General features: G+C 38.3%; 1 protein-coding gene across 1 annotated transcript in view; it reads right to left on the bottom strand.

Annotated features, from left to right (window-relative positions):
• Positions 1–19,648, bottom strand: part of LOC128659695 (uncharacterized) — a 304,258-nt gene extending 284,610 nt beyond the window's left edge. The window contains exon 1 of the mRNA XM_053713266.1: positions 19,583–19,648. The gene's annotated coding sequence lies outside the window, so the exon portion shown is untranslated. The remainder of the gene's footprint in view (positions 1–19,582) is intronic.
• Between the last annotated feature and the right edge of the window lie 252 nt (positions 19,649–19,900).

Genomic DNA, 19,900 nt, shown 5'->3' with positions numbered 1-19,900 from the left:
TTTTTTATGAAATATTTAAACTACTGTTACAACAAATATGAGTGGTGCCAATAACTTGGCAAGTGGGCCTGGCACACACGCTGGCAGGCAGGCAACTGCAATTAGATTACACTAGCAGACTGATGTTTCACAGTCAAAAAAGTTTTTTTTTTAAATATTTACACTACTGTTACAACAAATATGATTGGTGCACTTAGCAAGTGGGCCTGGCACACACGCTGGCAGGCAGGCAACTGCAATTAGATTGCATTAGCAGACTGATGTTTCACAGTCAAAAAAGTTTTTTTTTAAATATTTACACTACTGTTATAACAAATATGATTGGTGGCACTAATTGGCAAGTGGGCCTGGCACACACGCTGGCAGGCAGGCAACTGCAATTAGATTACACTAGCAGACTGATGTTTCCCAGTCAAAAAAGTTTTTTTATTAAATATTTACACTACTGTTACAACAAATATGAGTGGTGCCACTAACTTGGCAAGTGGGCCTGGCACACATGCTGACAGGCAGGCAACTGCAATTAGATTACAATAGCAGACTGATGTTTCACAGTCAAAAAAGTTTTTTTATTCAATATTTACACTACTGTTACAACAAATATGAGTGGTGCCACTAACTTGGCAAGTGGGCCTGGCACACACGCTGGCAGGCAGGCAACTGCAATTAGATTACATTAGCAGACTGATGTTTCACAGTCAAAAAAGTTTTTTAATTAAATATTTACACTACTGTTACAACAAATATGAGTGGTGCCACTAACTTGCCAAGTGAGCCCGGCACACACGCTGGCAGGCAGGCAACTGCGATTAGATTACACTAGCAGACTGATGTTTCACAGTCAAAAAAGTTTTTTTTTTAAATATTTACACTACTGTTAAAACAAATATGATTGGTGGCACTTAGCAAGTGGGCCTGGCACACACGCTGGCAGGCAGACAACTGCAATTAGATTACACTAGCAGACTGATGTTTCACAATCAAAAAAGTTTTTTTTTTAAAAAAATTACACTACTGTTATAACAAATATGATTGGTGGCACTACTTGGCAAGTGAGCCTGGCACACACGCTGGCAGGCAGGCAACTGCAATTAGATTACACTAGCAGACTGATGTTTCACAGTCAAAAAAGTTTTTTTTTTTAAATATTTACACTACTGTTACAACAAATATGAGTGGTGCCACTAACTTGGCAAGTGGGCCTGGCACACACGCTGGAAGGCAGGCAACTGCAATTAGATTACACTAGCAGACTGATGTTTCACAGTCAAAAAAGTTTTTTTATTAAATATTTACACTACTGTTACAACAAATATGAGTGGTGCCACTAACTTGGCAAGTGGGCCTGGCACACACGCTTGCAGGCATGCAACTGCAATTAGATTAACTAGCAGACTGATGTTTCAAAGTCAAAAAAGTTTTTTTTTAAATATTTACACTACTATTACAACAAATATGAGTGGTGCCACTAACTTGGCAAGTGGGTCTCGCACACACTCTGGCAGGCAGGCAACTGCAATTAGATTACACTAGCAGACTGATGTTTCACTGTCAAAAAATTTTTTTTAAAACATATTTGCACTACTGTTATAACAAATATGATTGGTGGCACTAGTTGGCAAGTGGGCCTGGCACACACGCTAGCGGGCAGGCAGGCAGGCAACTGCAATTAGATTACACTAGCAGACTGATGTTTCACAGTCAAAAAAGTTTTTTTTAAAAATATTTACACTACTGTTATAACAAATATGATTGTTGGCACTACTTGGCAAGTGGGCCTGGCACACACGTTGGCAGGCAGGCAACTGCAATTAGATTACACTAGCAGACTGATGTTTCACAGTCAAAAAAGTTTTTTTTTAAATATTTACACTACTGTTACAACAAATATGAGTGGTGCCACTAACTTGGCAAGTGGGCCTGGCACACGCTGGCAGGCAGGCAACTGCAATTAGATTACACTAGCAGACTGATGTTTCACAGTCAAAAAAGTTTTTTTTTTAAATATTTACACTACTGTTACAACAGATATGAGTGGTGACACTTAGCAAGTGGGCCTGGCACACGCGCTGGCAGGCAGGCAACTGCAATTAGATTACACTAGCAGACTTATGTTTCACAGTCAAAAAAGTTTTTTTTTTTTAAATATTTACACTACTGTTATAACAAATATGATTGGTGGCACTAGTTGGCAAGTGGGCCTGGCACACACGCTGGCAGGCAGGCAACTGCAATTAGATTACACTAGCAGACTGATGTTTCACAGTCAAAAAAGTTTTTTTTTTTAAATATTTACACTACTGTTACAACAAATATGAGTGGTGCCACTAACTTGGCAAGTGGGCCTGGCACACACGCTGGAAGGCAGGCAACTGCAATTAGATTACACTAGCAGACTGATGTTTCACAGTCAAAAAAGTTTTTTTATTAAATATTTACACTACTGTTACAACAAATATGAGTGGTGCCACTAACTTGGCAAGTGGGCCTGGCACACACGCTTGCAGGCATGCAACTGCAATTAGATTAACTAGCAGACTGATGTTTCAAAGTCAAAAAAGTTTTTTTTTAAATATTTACACTACTATTACAACAAATATGAGTGGTGCCACTAACTTGGCAAGTGGGTCTCGCACACACTCTGGCAGGCAGGCAACTGCAATTAGATTACACTAGCAGACTGATGTTTCACTGTCAAAATTTTTTTTTTAAAACATATTTGCACTACTGTTATAACAAATATGATTGGTGGCACTAGTTGGCAAGTGGGCCTGGCACACACGCTAGCGGGCAGGCAGGCAGGCAACTGCAATTAGATTACACTAGCAGACTGATGTTTCACAGTCAAAAAAGTTTTTTTTAAAAATATTTACACTACTGTTATAACAAATATGATTGTTGGCACTACTTGGCAAGTGGGCCTGGCACACACGTTGGCAGGCAGGCAACTGCAATTAGATTACACTAGCAGACTGATGTTTCACAGTCAAAAAAGTTTTTTTTTAAATATTTACACTACTGTTACAACAAATATGAGTGGTGCCACTAACTTGGCAAGTGGGCCTGGCACACGCTGGCAGGCAGGCAACTGCAATTAGATTACACTAGCAGACTGATGTTTCACAGTCAAAAAAGTTTTTTTTTTAAATATTTACACTACTGTTACAACAGATATGAGTGGTGACACTTAGCAAGTGGGCCTGGCACACGCGCTGGCAGGCAGGCAACTGCAATTAGATTACACTAGCAGACTTATGTTTCACAGTCAAAAAAGTTTTTTTTTTTTAAATATTTACACTACTGTTATAACAAATATGATTGGTGGCACTAGTTGGCAAGTGGGCCTGGCACACGCTGGCAGGCAGGCAACTGCAATTAGATTACACTAGCAGACTGATGCTTCACAGTCAAGAAAGTTTTTTTTTAAATATTTACACTACTGTTATAACAAATATGATTGTTAGCACTAGTTGGCAATTGGGCCTGGCAAACACGCTGGCAGGCAGGCAACTGCAATTAGATTACACTAGCAGACTGATGTTTCACAGTCAAAAAAGTTTTTTTATTAAATATTTACACTACTGTTACAACAAATATAAGTGGTGCCACTAACTTGGCAAGTGGGCCTGGCACACACGCTTGCAGGCATGCAACTGCAATTAGATTAACTAGCAGACTGATGTTTCCCAGTCAAAAAGGTTTTTTTATTAAATATTTACACTACTGTTCCAACAAATATGAGTGGTGCCACTAACTTGGTAAGTGGGCCTGGCACACACGCTGACAGGCAGGCACCTGCAATTAGATTATAATAGCAGACTGATGTTTCACAGTCAAAAAAGTTTTTTTATGAAATATTTAAACTACTGTTACAACAAATATGAGTGGTGCCAATAACTTGGCAAGTGGGCCTGGCACACACGCTGGCAGGCAGGCAACTGCAATTAGATTACACTAGCAGACTAATGTTTCACAGTCAAAAAAGTTTTTTTTTTAAATATTTACACTACTGTTACAACAAATATGATTGGTGCACTTAGCAAGTGGGCCTGGCACACACGCTGGCAGGCAGGCAGGCAACTGCAATTAGATTACATTAGCAGACTGATGTTTCACAGTCAAAAAAGTTTTTTTTAAAATATTTACACTACTGTTATAACAAATATGATTGGTGGCACTAATTGGCAAGTGGGCCTGGCACACACGCTGGCAGGCAGGCAACTGCAATTAGATTACACTAGCAGACTGATGTTTCCCAGTCAAAAAAGTTTTTTAATTAAATATTTACACTACTGTTACAACAAATATGAGTGGTGCCACTAACTTGGCAAGTGGGCCTGGCACACATGCTGACAGGCAGGCAACTGCAATTAGATTACAATAGCAGACTGATGTTTCACAGTCAAAAAAGTTTTTTTATTCAATATTTACACTACTGTTACAACAAATATGAGTGGTGCCACTAACTTGGCAAGTGGGCCTGGCACACACGCTGGCAGGCAGGCAACTGCAATTAGATTACATTAGCAGACTGATGTTTCACAGTCAAAAAAGTTTTTTAATTAAATATTTACACTACTGTTACAACAAATATGAGTGGTGCCACTAACTTGCCAAGTGGGCCCGGCACACACGCTGGCAGGCAGGCAACTGCGATTAGATTACACTAGCAGACTGATGTTTCACAGTCAAAAAAGTTTTTTTTTTAAATATTTACACTACTGTTACAACAAATATGATTGGTGGCACTTAGCAAGTGGGCCTGGCACACACGCTGGCAGGCAGACAACTGCAATTAGATTACACTAGCAGACTGATGTTTCACAATCAAAAAAGTTTTTTTTTTTTAAAAATTACACTACTGTTATAACAAATATGATTGGTGGCACTACTTGGCAAGTGAGCCTGGCACACACGCTGGCAGGCAGGCAACTGCAATTAGATTACACTAGCAGACTGATGTTTCACAGTCAAAAAAGTTTTTTTATTAAATATTTACACTACTGTTACAACAAATATGAGTGGTGCCACTAACTTGGCAAGTGGGCCTGGCACACACGCTTGCAGGCATGCAACTGCAATTAGATTAACTAGCAGACTGATGTTTCAAAGTCAAAAAAGTTTTTTTTTAAATATTTACACTACTATTACAACAAATATGAGTGGTGCCAATAACTTGGCAAGTGGGTCTGGCACACACTCTGGCAGGCAGGCAACTGCAATTAGATTACACTAGCAGACTGATGTTTCACAGTCAAAAAAGTTTTTTTATTAAATATTTACACTACTGTTACAACAAATATGAGTGGTGCCACTAACTTGGCAAGTGGGCCTGGCACACACGCTTGCAGGCATGCAACTGCAATTAGATTAACTAGCAGACTGATGTTTCAAAGTCAAAAAAGTTTTTTTTTAAATATTTACACTACTATTACAACAAATATGAGTGGTGCCACTAACTTGGCAAGTGGGTCTGGCACACACTCTGGCAGGCAGGCAACTGCAATTAGATTACACTAGCAGACTGATGTTTCACTGTCAAAATTTTTTTTTTTAAAACATATTTGCACTACTGTTATAACAAATATGATTGGTGGCACTAGTTGGCAAGTGGGCCTGGCACACACGCTAGCGGGCAGGCAGGCAGGCAACTGCAATTAGATTACACTAGCAGACTGATGTTTCACAGTCAAAAAAGTTTTTTTTAAAAATATTTACACTACTGTTATAACAAATATGATTGTTGGCACTACTTGGCAAGTGGGCCTGGCACACACGTTGGCAGGCAGGCAACTGCAATTAGATTACACTAGCAGACTGATGTTTCACAGTCAAAAAAGTTTTTTTTTAAATATTTACACTACTGTTACAACAAATATGAGTGGTGCCACTAACTTGGCAAGTGGGCCTGGCACACGCTGGCAGGCAGGCAACTGCAATTAGATTACACTAGCAGACTGATGTTTCACAGTCAAAAAAGTTTTTTTTTTAAATATTTACACTACTGTTACAACAAATATGATTGGTGGCACTTAGCAAGTGGGCCTGGCACACACGCTGGCAGGCAGACAACTGCAATTAGATTACACTAGCAGACTGATGTTTCACAATCAAAAAAGTTTTTTTTAAAAAAAATTTACACTACTGTTATAACAAATATGATTGGTGGCACTACTTGGCAAGTGAGCCTGGCACACACGCTGGCAGGCAGGCAACTGCAATTAGATTACACTAGCAGACTGATGTTTCACAGTCAAAAAAGTTTTTTTATTAAATATTTACACTACTGTTACAACAAATATGAGTGGTGCCACTAACTTGGCAAGTGGGCCTGGCACACACGCTTGCAGGCATCCAACTGCAATTAGATTAACTAGCAGACTGATGTTTCACTGTCAAAAATTTTTTTTTAAAACATATTTGCACTACTGTTATAACAAATATGATTGGTGGCACTAGTTGGCAAGTGGGCCTGGCACACACGCTGGCTGGCAGGCAGGCAGGCAACTGCAATTAGATTACACTAGCAGACTGATGTTTCACAGTCAAAAAAGTTTTTTTTGAAAATATTTACACTACTGTTATAACAAATATGATTGTTGGCACTACTTGGCAAGTGGGCCTGGCACACACGTTGGCAGGCAGGCAACTGCAATTAGATTACACTAGCAGACTGATGTTTCACAGTCAAAAAAGTTTTTTTTTAAATATTTACACTACTGTTACAACAAATATGAGTGGTGCCACTAACTTGGCAAGTGGGCCTGGCACACGCTGGCAGGCAGGCAACTGCAATTAGATTACACTAGCAGACTGATGTTTCACAGTCAAAAAAGTTTTTTTTTTTAAATATTTACACTACTGTTACAACAAATATGAGTGGTGCCACTAACTTGGCAAGTGGGCCTGGCACACACGCTGGCAGGCAGGCAACTGCAATTAGATTACACTAGCAGACTGATGTTTCACAGTCAAAAAAGTTTTTTTAAAAATATTTACACTACTGTTACAACAAATATAGGGCGCGATCCGATAAAGATCGTAGTTTGCGGCGCAAGCGAGGAAACCCCCGCCGTCCGCAGTTTCAGCTCGCAACTCGAGCTATCCTATATACGGCGCCATCAAGTGCCGTAAGTCAGATAAACCAGCGATGTCCAGAAATCTGCTTAAGCACAAATTTCTGGAGTCGCCAGAGACTTACGGCACTTTAGAAACTGCCAGGGCCTACAAAACCTGACTAAAGTTATTAAATCTCCTGTACTGTCTAACACGCCTCCTAAACATAGCCCGACACGTCTAACCCTCTTTCCGCTATCCCCCCTCACTATCCTAACAATAAAAATGTAATAACCCCTAAACCGCCGCTCCTGGACCCCGCCGCCAGCTATATTAAATCTATAACCCCCTAATGTGAGCCCCTACCCCGCCGCCATCTACCTTACCTACCCCCTAAAGTGAGCCCCTACCCCGCCGCCATCTACCTTACCTACCTCCTAAAGTGAGCACCTACCCCGCCGCCATCTACCTTACCTACCCCCTAAAGTGAGCCCCTACCCCGCCGCCATCTTCCTTACCTACCCCCTAAAGTGAGCCCCTACCCCGCCGCCATCTATCTTACCTACCCCCTAAAGTGAGCCCCTAACCCGCCGCCATCTATCTTACCTACCCCCTAAAGTGAGCCTCTTACACCGCCGCCATCTATTTTAAAAATATTAACCCCTAATTTAATCCCCCTACACCTCCGCCAGCTATATTAACTATATTAACCCTAATTATATTAGGGTTAATATAGTTATTATTTTATATATATTAACTATATTAACCCTAATTATATTAGGGTTAATATTGTTAATATCGTTATTATATTATATTTATATTAAGTATTATAACCCTATCTAACTCTAACATCCCTAACTAAATTCTTATTAAAATAAATCTAATTAATATTAATATTATTAATTAAAATATTCCTATTTAAATCTAAATACTTACCTATAAAATAAACCCTAAGATAGCTACAATGTAATCAATAATTACATTGTAGCTATTTTAGGGTTTATATTTATTTTACAGGTAATAACTAGTTAATAACTATTTAATAACTATAATAACTATTTAATAGCTACCTAGTTAAAATAATTACCAATTTACCTGTAATCAGATTCAAGTTCAATCCGATTGGCTGATTGGTTCAGCCAATCGGATTGAACTTGAATCTGATTGGCTGATTCAATCAGCCAATCAGATTTTTCTACCTTAATTCCGATTAGCTGATAGAATCCTATCAGCCAATCAGAATTCAATGGACGCCATCTTGGATGACGTAATTTAGTTGAAATAATCTTTATTGTCAAAAAGGAAGACAAGAGACATATCTAATACATCATGCCCCTAGTTCAGATAAACATATTTATATTCATTGTTACAGTCTCAGGACCTCTTATCCTGTTCGATAAAGTTTTATAATTCCATATATCTGTCTCAAACAACATGAAAATGAGTTGGAGGATGAAACAACTTCTTTCAGCAATTAGTATATCCATCCGGCTTTCCCAATGTATCTCCATCATTACTGAAATCTCTGAAAGTCCATAGAGTCCTAGGAAAAGCTCCCACCTACTGAAGTTGCCTTCAGGCATAGGAAATATATGAGGTCCTGCTTATTTTCCTGAAGTAGGAACGAAATTATCTATAGTCTTCCTTCCCCTCCCTTTTCTAATGTGTTTTCCTTTTATTTTAATAATTATAAACATTAAACATAAACTTTTGAAACTGTAAAACAATAAACTCATAACTGTATAACCTTTCCCGTCGAGCAGAGAGAGAACCATCAAATTGTATCTAAGATGTATATAAGTTCCCCATAAAAGACTTAGTGGTAATAAGTTTAGGAGAGATCCCCTATCGTGTTATAACTCTTGAAAGACTTAAATTTCCCTTATCTCACTTCTATCTCTGTTCATGATCCAGTGGACCCAAATCTTTTGGAAATGTGTTGTTGTATCCTGCAACCAAGAGGCAGATTCTGACATAGCATATATATTATCTAACCTGTTAATCACTTCTGACCACGTTGGTGAACCTGTTCTCCAGTGTTTGGCTATACATATCCTCGTGGTTGTACAAAGTATATTTATGAATATATTGGTAGCTAAGTTTAAGGATTCATCTGAAACATGCAAGAGGGCCTGCGCCGCCGTTAGCGTCATAGATTTATCTAATAGGATACTTATCAATTTAGAAAGTTTGTTCCAAATTTGTTTAATCTCCCCACATTCCCACCACATATGCATATAATTTCCAATTTCTGCACAGCCTCTGTAACAGAGTCTACTTTTCTGCAATGTATAATGTGCAGTTCTTATGGGTGTAAGATACCACCTGTAAGATGTTTTAATAGAATTTTCGATAAGGTCTGCGCATATCAGCCCCTTGCTAATCCTAGAAAGTATTTGTGTCCATCTGTCATCATCATATGTTTCACCTAAGTCTCTTTCCCAATTCTCATGAAGCGGCAATTTGGAGCCTTTTTTTGCATCTTGTATTGCCAAGTACAGTTGTGATATTAGTTTTTTATTTCTACCTGGGGTTGCAATAATGCATTCTGTTGTAGTGTATGGGTTTAATGGTTTGTTTTGTCTGTATTTGTATATTGTGGTGGATATCTGAAGATATAGGAACCAATGTAAGGTGTCCGGCTGAAGTTTATCTTTCAGTTGGGTGTATGTGAGCATTTTACCTTTATCTAAAAAGTCTGCAACTCTGTAGAGGCCCTTATTTTCCCACTTACATATTAGTGTTTGAAATTCTGCAGGAAGTATAGCACCCAGTGGTATTATCTTAGTACCCTTGGGTATGAGGCCTAGAGAAGATGTGAGGTATTTCCACATATGCTTGGACTCCTCTGTCACCTTGAGTTTGTATAGTGTTTTGTTTGTAGTGTTTGAGGTATTCCAAACAATCGTGGCTGGATCATTCACCCCAGCTAAGTCTGCCTCTAGTCTAGTCCAAGTTATTTCTCGACAGTTTTTGCTTATCAGCGTAATTTGTGATAACCTAGCTGCCTGATAGTAGTCTAACAAATTGGGCACCCCCACTCCCCCCAGCTGTTTGTGTTGTTTTAATAGTTGGGAGGCTATTCTAGCTGTTTTGGGTCCTCGTAGGAACCTAATTAGGTCCATCTGGAGATCTGCTAGCTCTCTTTGCGGTACTTTGATTGGTAATGCTCTGAAGAGATATAATATTCTCGGTAGAATATTCATCTTTATAATCGATAATCTGCCATACCAGGAGAAACACCCCCTCCTCCATCTACCCAAATCCCTTCTTACGGTCTTAAAGATCTCAGTATAGTTTGCCTTATAGAGTCCCTCTAGTGTGTTTGTTATGTTAACTCCCAAATATTTGATATATTTTTTAGCCCACTTAAAGTCAAAATTCGCTTCTATCAACTTAAGAGTATGTAGTGGTAGTGTCAGTGGTATAGCCTCACACTTATCTGAATTTATTTTGAAGCCTGAGATTTTTGAAAATTCATCAATGACTTGATATAGATGAGGGAGTGATCTTAAAGGTTTCGTCAATGTAAGCAAAATGTCATCCGCAAATAAGGTGAGTTTATATTCTTCTTTGTTAATTTTTACTCCGGTAATGTCTTTTGCTCCCCTGATGTAGGCCGCTAAAGGTTCTATGCTTAGTGCAAATAATAGAGGAGATAGCGGGCAGCCCTGACGTGTCCCATTTAATATTTTAATTGGCCTAGACTGATGGCCCGTTGCTCTGATAGTTGCTGTTGGGTCTGAATACAGGTTTTTAATAGCCGTCATGAATTGTCCTTTGAAACCCATGAATGTTAGTGTCTCAAATATATATTCCCAGTCGACCCTATCAAACGCCTTCTCTGCGTCCAGAGATAGGAGCAGAGAAGGCGTTTTTGTCCCCACCAAGTACTCCACCAGAGACACCGTTCGTCTCACATTATCTGGGGCTTCCCTTTCTTTTATGAATCCTACCTGGTCGGGATGTATCAATGAGGGTAGATATAATTTGAGTCTATTTGCTAAAATTTTTGTAAAATTTTTTAAATCTTGGTTAATCAATGAGATCGGCCTATAGTTTTGGTATTTTTTGGGATTCCTTCCTGGTTTGGGTATAACCACTATTTTGGCCTGCAATATGTCCTGTGGGATACGGGTACCCTGCATGATGTCATTGCAGAATTTGTGCAAGTGGGGGACCAGACATTTTTTAAATACTTTATAATATTCACCTGAGAACCCGTCAGGACCCGCCGCCTTGCCTATTTTAAGATCTTTTATTGCTAGGGCAATTTCGTTTATTGTTATTTCTGTGTTTAAGGCTTCCATGTGGATGACGTAATTTAAAGGTACCTCATTCCTCGTTTAGTCTTCTTGCCGGATGGATGCTCCGCGGCGGAGGAGCGAAGAAAGAAGATTGAAGATGCCACTTTGCTTGAAGACATCGCCGGATGGAAGAAGACATCGCCGGATGGAAGAAGACATCGCCGGATGGAAGAAGACTTCACTGCCGCTTGATTGAAGACATCGCCGGATGGAAGAAGACTTCGCTGCCGCTTGATTGAAGACATCGCCCGGATGGAAGAAGACTTCACTGCCGCTTGATTGGACATCGCCCGGATCGGATGAAGAGTTCGGCCCAGCTGGGTGAAGACAAGGTAGGGAGATCTTCAGGGGGGTAGTGTTAGGTTTTTTTAAGGGGGGTTTGGGTGGGTTTAGAATAGGGGTATGTGGGTGGTGGGTTGTAATGTTGGGGGTGGTATTGTGTTTTTCTTTTACAGGCAAAAGAGCTGTTTTCTTTGGGACATGCCCCGCAAAAGGCCCTTTGAAGGGCTGGTAAGGTAAAAAAAACTGTGAACTTTTTTAATTTAGAATAGGGTAGGGAAATTTTTTTATTTTGGGGGGCTTTATTATTTTATTAGGGGGCTTAGAATAGGTGTAATTAGCTTAAAAATCTTGGAATATTTTTTTTATTTTTTGTAATTTAGTGTTTGTTTTTTTGTATTTAGTTTAGATTATTTTATTGTATTTTAGTTTAGATATTTGTAGTTTATTTAATTTATTGATAGTGTAGGTGTATTTGTAACTTAGGTTAGGATTTATTTTACAGGTAAATTGGTAATTATTTTAACTAGGTAGCTATTAAATAGTTATTAACTATTTAATAGCTATTGTACCTAGTTAAAATAAATACCAAGTTACCTGTAAAATAAATATACCCTAAAATAGCTACAATGTAATTATTAATTACATTGTAGCTATCTTAGGGTTTATTTTATAGGTAAGTATTTAGATTTAAATAGCAATATTTTAATTAATAATATTAATATTAATTAGATTTATTTTAATAAGAATTTAGTTAGGGATGTTAGAGTTAGATAGGGTTATTATACTTAATATATATATATATATATATATATATATATATATATATATATATATATAAATAATATAATAACGATATTAACTATATTAACCCTAATATAAATAGGGTTAATATAGTTAATATATATAATATAATAACTATATTAACTATATTAACCCTAATATAATTAATATAGCTTATAGCTGGCGGCGGTGTAGGGGGATTAAATTAGGGGTTAATATTTTTAAAATAGATGGCGGCGGTGTAAGGGGCTCACTTTAGGGGGTAGGTAAGATAGATGGCGGCGGGGTAGGGGTTCACTTTAGGGGGTAGGTAAGATAGATGGCGGCGGGGTAGGTGCTCACTTTAGGGGGTAGGTAAGGTAGATGGCGGCGGGGTAGGGGCTCACTTTAGGGGGTAGGTAAGGTAGATGGCGGCAGTGTAAGGGACTCACATTAGGGGGTATGTAATGTAGCTTGCAACGGTGTAGGGGGATCACATTAGGGGGTTATACTTTTAATGTAGGTGGCGGCGGGGTCCGTGTGTGGTGGTTTAGGGGTTAAATACTTTATTAGGGATTGCGGCGGGGGATCGCGGTTGACAGGTAGATAGACATTGCGCATGTGTTAGGTGTTAGGTTTATTTAGCAGGTAGTTTAGGGAGTTACGGGGCTCCAATAGACAGCGTAAGGCTTACTACGACTGCATTTTGTGGCGAGGTGAAAATGGAGTAAGATTTCTCCATTTTCGCCACATAAGTCCTTACGCTGTATATTGGATACCAAACTGCGCTGGTTTGGTATACCTGCCTATGGCCCAAAAAACTATGGGCGAAGGCAGAAATATACGAGCCTAACTTCTAGGTTACGCCGTATATAGGATACCAAACCAGCGCAAATTTCGGCGTCGCCAGCTTTTGCGGGCGACGCTGCATATCGGATGGGGCCCATGATTGGTGGCACTAGTTGGCAAGTGGGCCTGGCACACACGCTGGCAGGCAGGCAACTGCAATAAGATTACACTAGCAGACTGATGTTTCACAGTCAAAAAAGTTTTTTTTTTTAAATATTTACACTACTTTTATAACAAATATGATTGGTGGCACTAGTTGGCAAGTGGGCCTGACACACACGCTGACAGACAGGCAACTGCAATTAGATTACACTAGCAGACTGATGTAAAAGTTTTTTTTTTTTAAATTTACACTAATGTTACACCAGATATGACTGGTGGCACTGAGGAAGTATGCACAGTATATGCTGTGAACCTGACACACAGGCTGGCTGGCAGTGGCAGGCTGGCCTGGCAACTGAATTTAGATTACACTAGCAGACTGATGTAAAAGTTTTTTTTTTTTTAAATTCACACTAATGTTATACCAGATATGACTGGTGGCACTGAGCATGTAGGCACAGTATATGCTGTGAGTCTGACACACAGGCTGGCAGTGCCAGGCAGGCAACTGCTATTAGATTACAAAGAAAAAAAACAAAAAAAACCCCACTGATGTAGCCCTAAAAAGGGCTTTTTGGGGTGCTGTCCTTACAGCAGAGATTAGATGAGTCCTTCAGGACTGTAGTGGACACTGAATACACTAGCCTAGCTATCAATTTCCCTATAAAATCAGCAGCAGCAGCAGCACTATCCCTCCTCTCACTAAGAATGCAGGATCAGAATGAATCTAAAATGGCTGCTGCCCAGGAGCTGGGAGGGTCTGGGAGGGAGTGTCTGCTGCTGATTGGCTGAAATGTGTCTGCAGACTGTGAGATACAGGTTCAAAGTTTACTCAATGATGACGAATAGGGGCGGATCGGACATTGTATATGTTCGCCCGCCGCGGCGAACGCGAACAAGCTATAAACGCCGGGAACTGTTATCCGGCGAACTGTTCGCGACATCACTAGTGAGCACATCTCAGTGTGTATAAGTAAGTACATATGTATAAGTGAGTGAGCACATCTCAGTGTGTATAAGTAAGTACATATGTATAAGTGAGTGAGCACATCTCAGTGTGTATAAGTAAGTACATATGTATGGGTGAGTGAGCACATCTCAGTGTGTATAAGTAAGTACATATGTATGAAAGAGTGAGCACATCTCAGTGTGTATAAGTAAGTACATATGTATGGGTGAGTGAGCGCATCTCAGTGTGTATAAGTAAGTACATCTGTATGAGTGAGTGAGCACATCTCAGTGTGTATAAGTAAGTACATATGTATGAGTGAGTGAGCACATCTCAGTGTGTATAAGTAAGTACATCTGTATGAGTGAGTGAGCACATCTCAGTGTGTATAAGTAAGTACATATGTATGGGTGAGTGAGCGCATCTCAGTGTGTATAAGTAAGTACATCTGTATGAGTGAGTGAGCACATCTCAGTGTGTATAAGTAAGTACATATGTATGAGTAAGTGAGCACATCTCAGTGTGTATAAGTAAGTACATATGTATAAGTGAGTGAGCACATCTCAGTGTGTATAAGTAAGTACATCTGTATGAGTGAGTGAGCACATCTCAGTGTGTATAAGTAAGTACATATGTATGAGTGAGTGAGCACATCTCAGTGTGTATAAGTAAGTACATATGTATGGGTGAGTGAGCGCATCTCAGTGTGTATAAGTAAGTACATCTGTATGAGTGAGTGAGCACATCTCAGTGTGTATAAGTAAGTACATATGTATGAGTAAGTGAGCACATCTCAGTGTGTATAAGTAAGTACATATGTATGAGTGAGTGAGCACATCTCAGTGTGTATAAGTAAGTATATATGTATAAATGAGTGAGCACATCTCAGTGTGTATAAGTAAGTACATATGTATGGGTGAGTGAGCACGTCTCAGTGTGTATAAGTAAGTACATATGTATGAGTGAGTGAGCACATCTCAGTGTGTATAAGTAAGTACATATGTATGAGTGAGTGAGCACATCTCAGTGTGTATAAGTAAGTGCATCTGTATGAGTGAGTGAGCACATCTCAGTGTGTATAAGTAAGTACATATGTATGAGTGAGTGAGCACATCTCAGTGTGTATAAGTAAGTACATATGTATGGGTGAGTGAGCGCATCTCAGTGTGTATAAGTAAGTACATATATATGGGTAAGTGAGCACATCTCAGTGTGTATAAGTAAGTACATCTGTATAAGTGAGTGAGCACATCTCAGTGTGTATAAGTAAGTACATATGTATGAGTGAGCACATCTCAGTGTGTATAAGTAAGTACATCTGTATGAGTGAGTGTGCACATCTCAGTGTGTATAAGTAAGTACATATGTATGAGTGAGTGAGCACATCTCAGTGTGTATAAGTAAGTACATATGTATGAGTGAGTGAGCACATATCAGTGTGTATAAGTAAGTACATATGTGTGAGTGAGCACATATCAGTGTGTATAAGTAAGTACATATGTATGAGTGAGTGAGCACATCTCAGTGTGTATAAGTAAGTACATATGTATGGGTGAGTGAGCACATCTCAGTATGTATAAGTAAGTACATATGTATGAGTGAGTGAGCACATATCAGTGTGTATAAGTAAGTACATATGTGTGAGTGAGCACATATCAGTGTGTATAAGTAAGTACATATGTATGGGTGAGTGAGCACATCTCAGTGTGTATAAGTAAGTACATATGTATGAGTGAGTGAGCACATCTCAGTGTATAAGTAAGCACATCTGTATGAGTGAGTGAGCACATCTCAGTGTGTATAAGTAAGTACATATGTATGAGTGAGTGAGCACATCTCAGTGTGTATAAGTAAGTACATATGTATGAGTAAGTGAGCACATCTCAGTGTGTATAAGTAAGTACATATGTATGAGTGAGCACATCTCAGTGTGTATAAGTAAGTACATCTGTATGAGTGAGTGAGCACATCTCAGTGTGTATAAGTAAGTACATATGTATGAGTGAGTGAGCACATCTCAGTGTGTATAAGTAAGTACATATGTATGAGTGAGTGAGCACATCTCAGTGTGTGGAAAGGTGATAACTAAGCGCCAACTATATAACGCAACAGACCTCAAGCTCTAATAAATTCGCACCTAGTTGCCAAGGGTGGATTCAATTTTAAGATTGGATATCAGAGCGCCAAACAACGTAAGCAGGGTCTATGGGCAGATAGTCAAATTCCAAAGGTAACAATTGATTGAAATATTATGATTTAATACATAAGATAAAAATGTTGGTACATTTAAAATTATACAACAATTAGTCATGGATCCATGTTACACTTTAAAATATATATTGAAACACTTGGAACAATTTAAAAATGCTTGTAGAACAATTAATAACAACAACAACAAAAAACCTAACAAATAATGTCTATCGCATAAAACTTAAATTCTAATATGTGAATGCTAGGAGCGCTTATGCACACTCTATTTATAAAAACAAAGCGTTACAATGCACAGGTGGATAGATTCCAGGTTGCTTGAAACCGGTAGGTGTGAAATGTTAGTGGCTCCGAATTGGGGTTTTGCCTATGTGTTTATCCAAAATTATTTAAATCCTAACAGGTGGACAAAAAATGTTATAGGAATATCTAGAACCTGAATTCAAAATATAAGACCTGAGGCTGTGCCTATGTGTTTATCCAAAAAGGGTGTAAATCCTAACAAGTGAAAAAATGTGAGAAAAATATTGCAGGGGTGTGTGAACCTTATTTTCAAAATAAACAATGAATTCAAAATAAAACGATATACAAGTAAATTTTTGACGAATCAACTAATGCAAACATAAAACATAAATAGAACCAAATAAAAACAACAGCACAACTTTAACGTGTGTTCGAATGTGTTTCTGCTTGCAAACTGTGATGTGATGTGAACAAATATCTGTTATAAACACTGAATAGTGGCAACACTTTGTGATTGGATTGAAACTGAACACAGGCGAGTCTTGAGAAAGGTCAGTGGAGACCGAAACGGGTTGACTGGTAAGGAGTATTTTGTGATCACATTAAGAAGCCATCTGCACTATTGTTTGCCTTTCCTTTTTTGGCAGGTAAGGGACAACATTGCAAGTTGGAATTATTTGTTAACTACCGCCCAAGAAGATTTCTACATAATCAGCAGTTGGGATCCATATTGAGACAGACTATAGCAAGATTCTTATTATCCAATTTGAACATTTATTTGGACTTTTAAGTATTTTATGTTATATCATCAGTTTTTTAACCCAATGTTGTTATGTGGTCTCTTTTAATTAACATCTCGAGGCTCTTTGAGCAAGTCCCTTATATCTAGCTCAGCAACTCTGAGCCCTTTAGATTTGTATTTTAGGGAATCAATTTAGAGCCTGTGTTCAATTTCAATCCAATCACAAAGTTTTGCCACTATTCAGTGTTTATAACAGATATTTGTTCACATCACATCACAGTTTGCAAGCAGAAACACGTTCGAACACACGTTAAAGTTGTGCTGTTGTTTTTATTTGGTTCTATTTATGCTTTATGTTTGCATTAGTTGATTTGTCAAAAATTTACTTGTATATCGTTTTATTTTGAATTCATTGTTTATTTTAAAAATAAGGTTCACACACCCCTGCAATATGTTTCTCACATTTTTTCACTTGTTAGGATTTACACCCTTTTTGGATAAACACATAGGCACAGCCTCAGGTCTTATATTTTGAATTCAGGTTCTAGACATTCCTATAACATTTTTTGTCCATCTGTTAGGATTTACATAATTGTGGATAAACACATAGGCAAAACCCCAATTCGGAGCCACTAACATTTCACACCCACCGGTTTCAAGCAAACCTGGAATCTATCCACCTGTGCATTGTAACCCTTTGTTTTTATAAATAGAGTGTGCATAAGCGCTCCTAGCATTCACATATTAGAATTTAAGTTTTATGCGATAGACATTATTTGTTAGTTTTTTTGTTGTTGTTGTTATTAATTGTTCTACAAGCATTTTTAAATTGTTCCAAGTGTTTCAATATATATTTTAAAGTGTAACATGGATCCATGACTAATTGTTGTATAATTTTAAATGTACCAACTTTTTTATCTTATGTATTAAATCATATTATTTCAACCTATTGTTACCTTTGGTATTTGACTATCTGCCCATAGACCCTGCCTACGTTGTTTGGCGCTCTGATATCCAATCTTAAAATCACATCTCAGTGTGTATAAGTAAGTGCATCTGTATGAGTGAGTGAGCACATCTCAGTGTGTATAAGTAAGTACATCTGTATGAGTGAGTGAGCACATCTCAGTGTGTATAAGTAAGTACATCTGTATGAGTGAGTGAGCACATCTCAGTGTGTATAAGTAAGAACATATGTATGAGTGAGTGAGCACATCTCAGTGTGTATAAGTAAGTGCATATGTATGAGTGAGTGAGCACATCTCAGTGTGTATAAATAAGTACATCTGTATGAGTGAGAGAACACATCTCAGTGTGTATAAGTAAGTACATATGTATGAGTGAGTGAGCACATCTCAGTGTGTATAAGTAAGTACATCTGTATGAGTGAGTGAGCACATGTCAGTGTGTATAAGTAAGTACATATGTATGAGTGAGTGAGCACATCTCAGTGAGTGTAAGTAAGTACATCTGTATGAGTGAGTGAGCACATCTCAGTGTGTATAAGTAAGTACATATGTATGGGTGAGTGAGCACATCTCAGTGTGTATAAGTAAGTACATATGTATGGGTGAGTGAGCACATCTCAGTGTGTATAAGTAAGTACATATGTATGAGTGAGTGAGCACATTTCAGTGTGTATAAGTAAGTACATCTGTATGAGTGAGTGAGCACATCTCAGTGTGTATAAGTAAGTACATATGTATGAGTGAGTGAGCACATCTCAGTGTGTATAAGTAAGTACATATGTATGAGTGAGTGAGCACATCTCAGTGTGTATAAGTAAGTACATCTGTATGAGTGAGTGAACACATCTCAGTGAGTATGAGTAAGTACATATGTATGAGTGAGTGAGCACATCTCAGTGTGTATAAGTAAGTACATATGTATGAGTGAGTGAGCACATCTCAGTGTGTATAAGTACATATGTATGAGTGAGTGAACACATCTCAGTGAGTATGAGTAAGTACATCTGTATGAGTGATAAAAAACAAACTATATAAATATATACACTGTAAATATATATGTATAGTATAATATAATATAGCGTGCAGGTAATATATAGCAATATCACACTATACTTACTGTAAATCACAGGCAAACTCCAATTATAACGGGTTTTGTAACACAATTAGTGATCAGCAGATAAACTTCACTGTCTGCAGAAGTGAAAGTAAGTTGTGCCCTGATCGTGCTGTATTTATATACCGTCTTGTGAGCCCTTGGAAATTATTGTAATTCCACAACTGCTTGTCTGAAACATGAGAATTTCATGTTGAAACTTTTTTTATTAGCACGCATATGTTACTGGTATGCCTGGCACAGGAAACATTTAAATGAATTCCCAGTCATAGTAAAGTAAAAGTAACCATGGGCTCTATGTACTAAGCAGTCATTTTGCTT

Source organism: Bombina bombina, chromosome 5 (assembly GCF_027579735.1).
Source record: "Bombina bombina isolate aBomBom1 chromosome 5, aBomBom1.pri, whole genome shotgun sequence".
Taxonomy (NCBI): domain Eukaryota; kingdom Metazoa; phylum Chordata; class Amphibia; order Anura; family Bombinatoridae; genus Bombina; species Bombina bombina.
The sequence above is the reverse complement of the archived record's forward strand: the minus strand, read 5'-3'. Positions and strand labels throughout refer to the sequence as shown.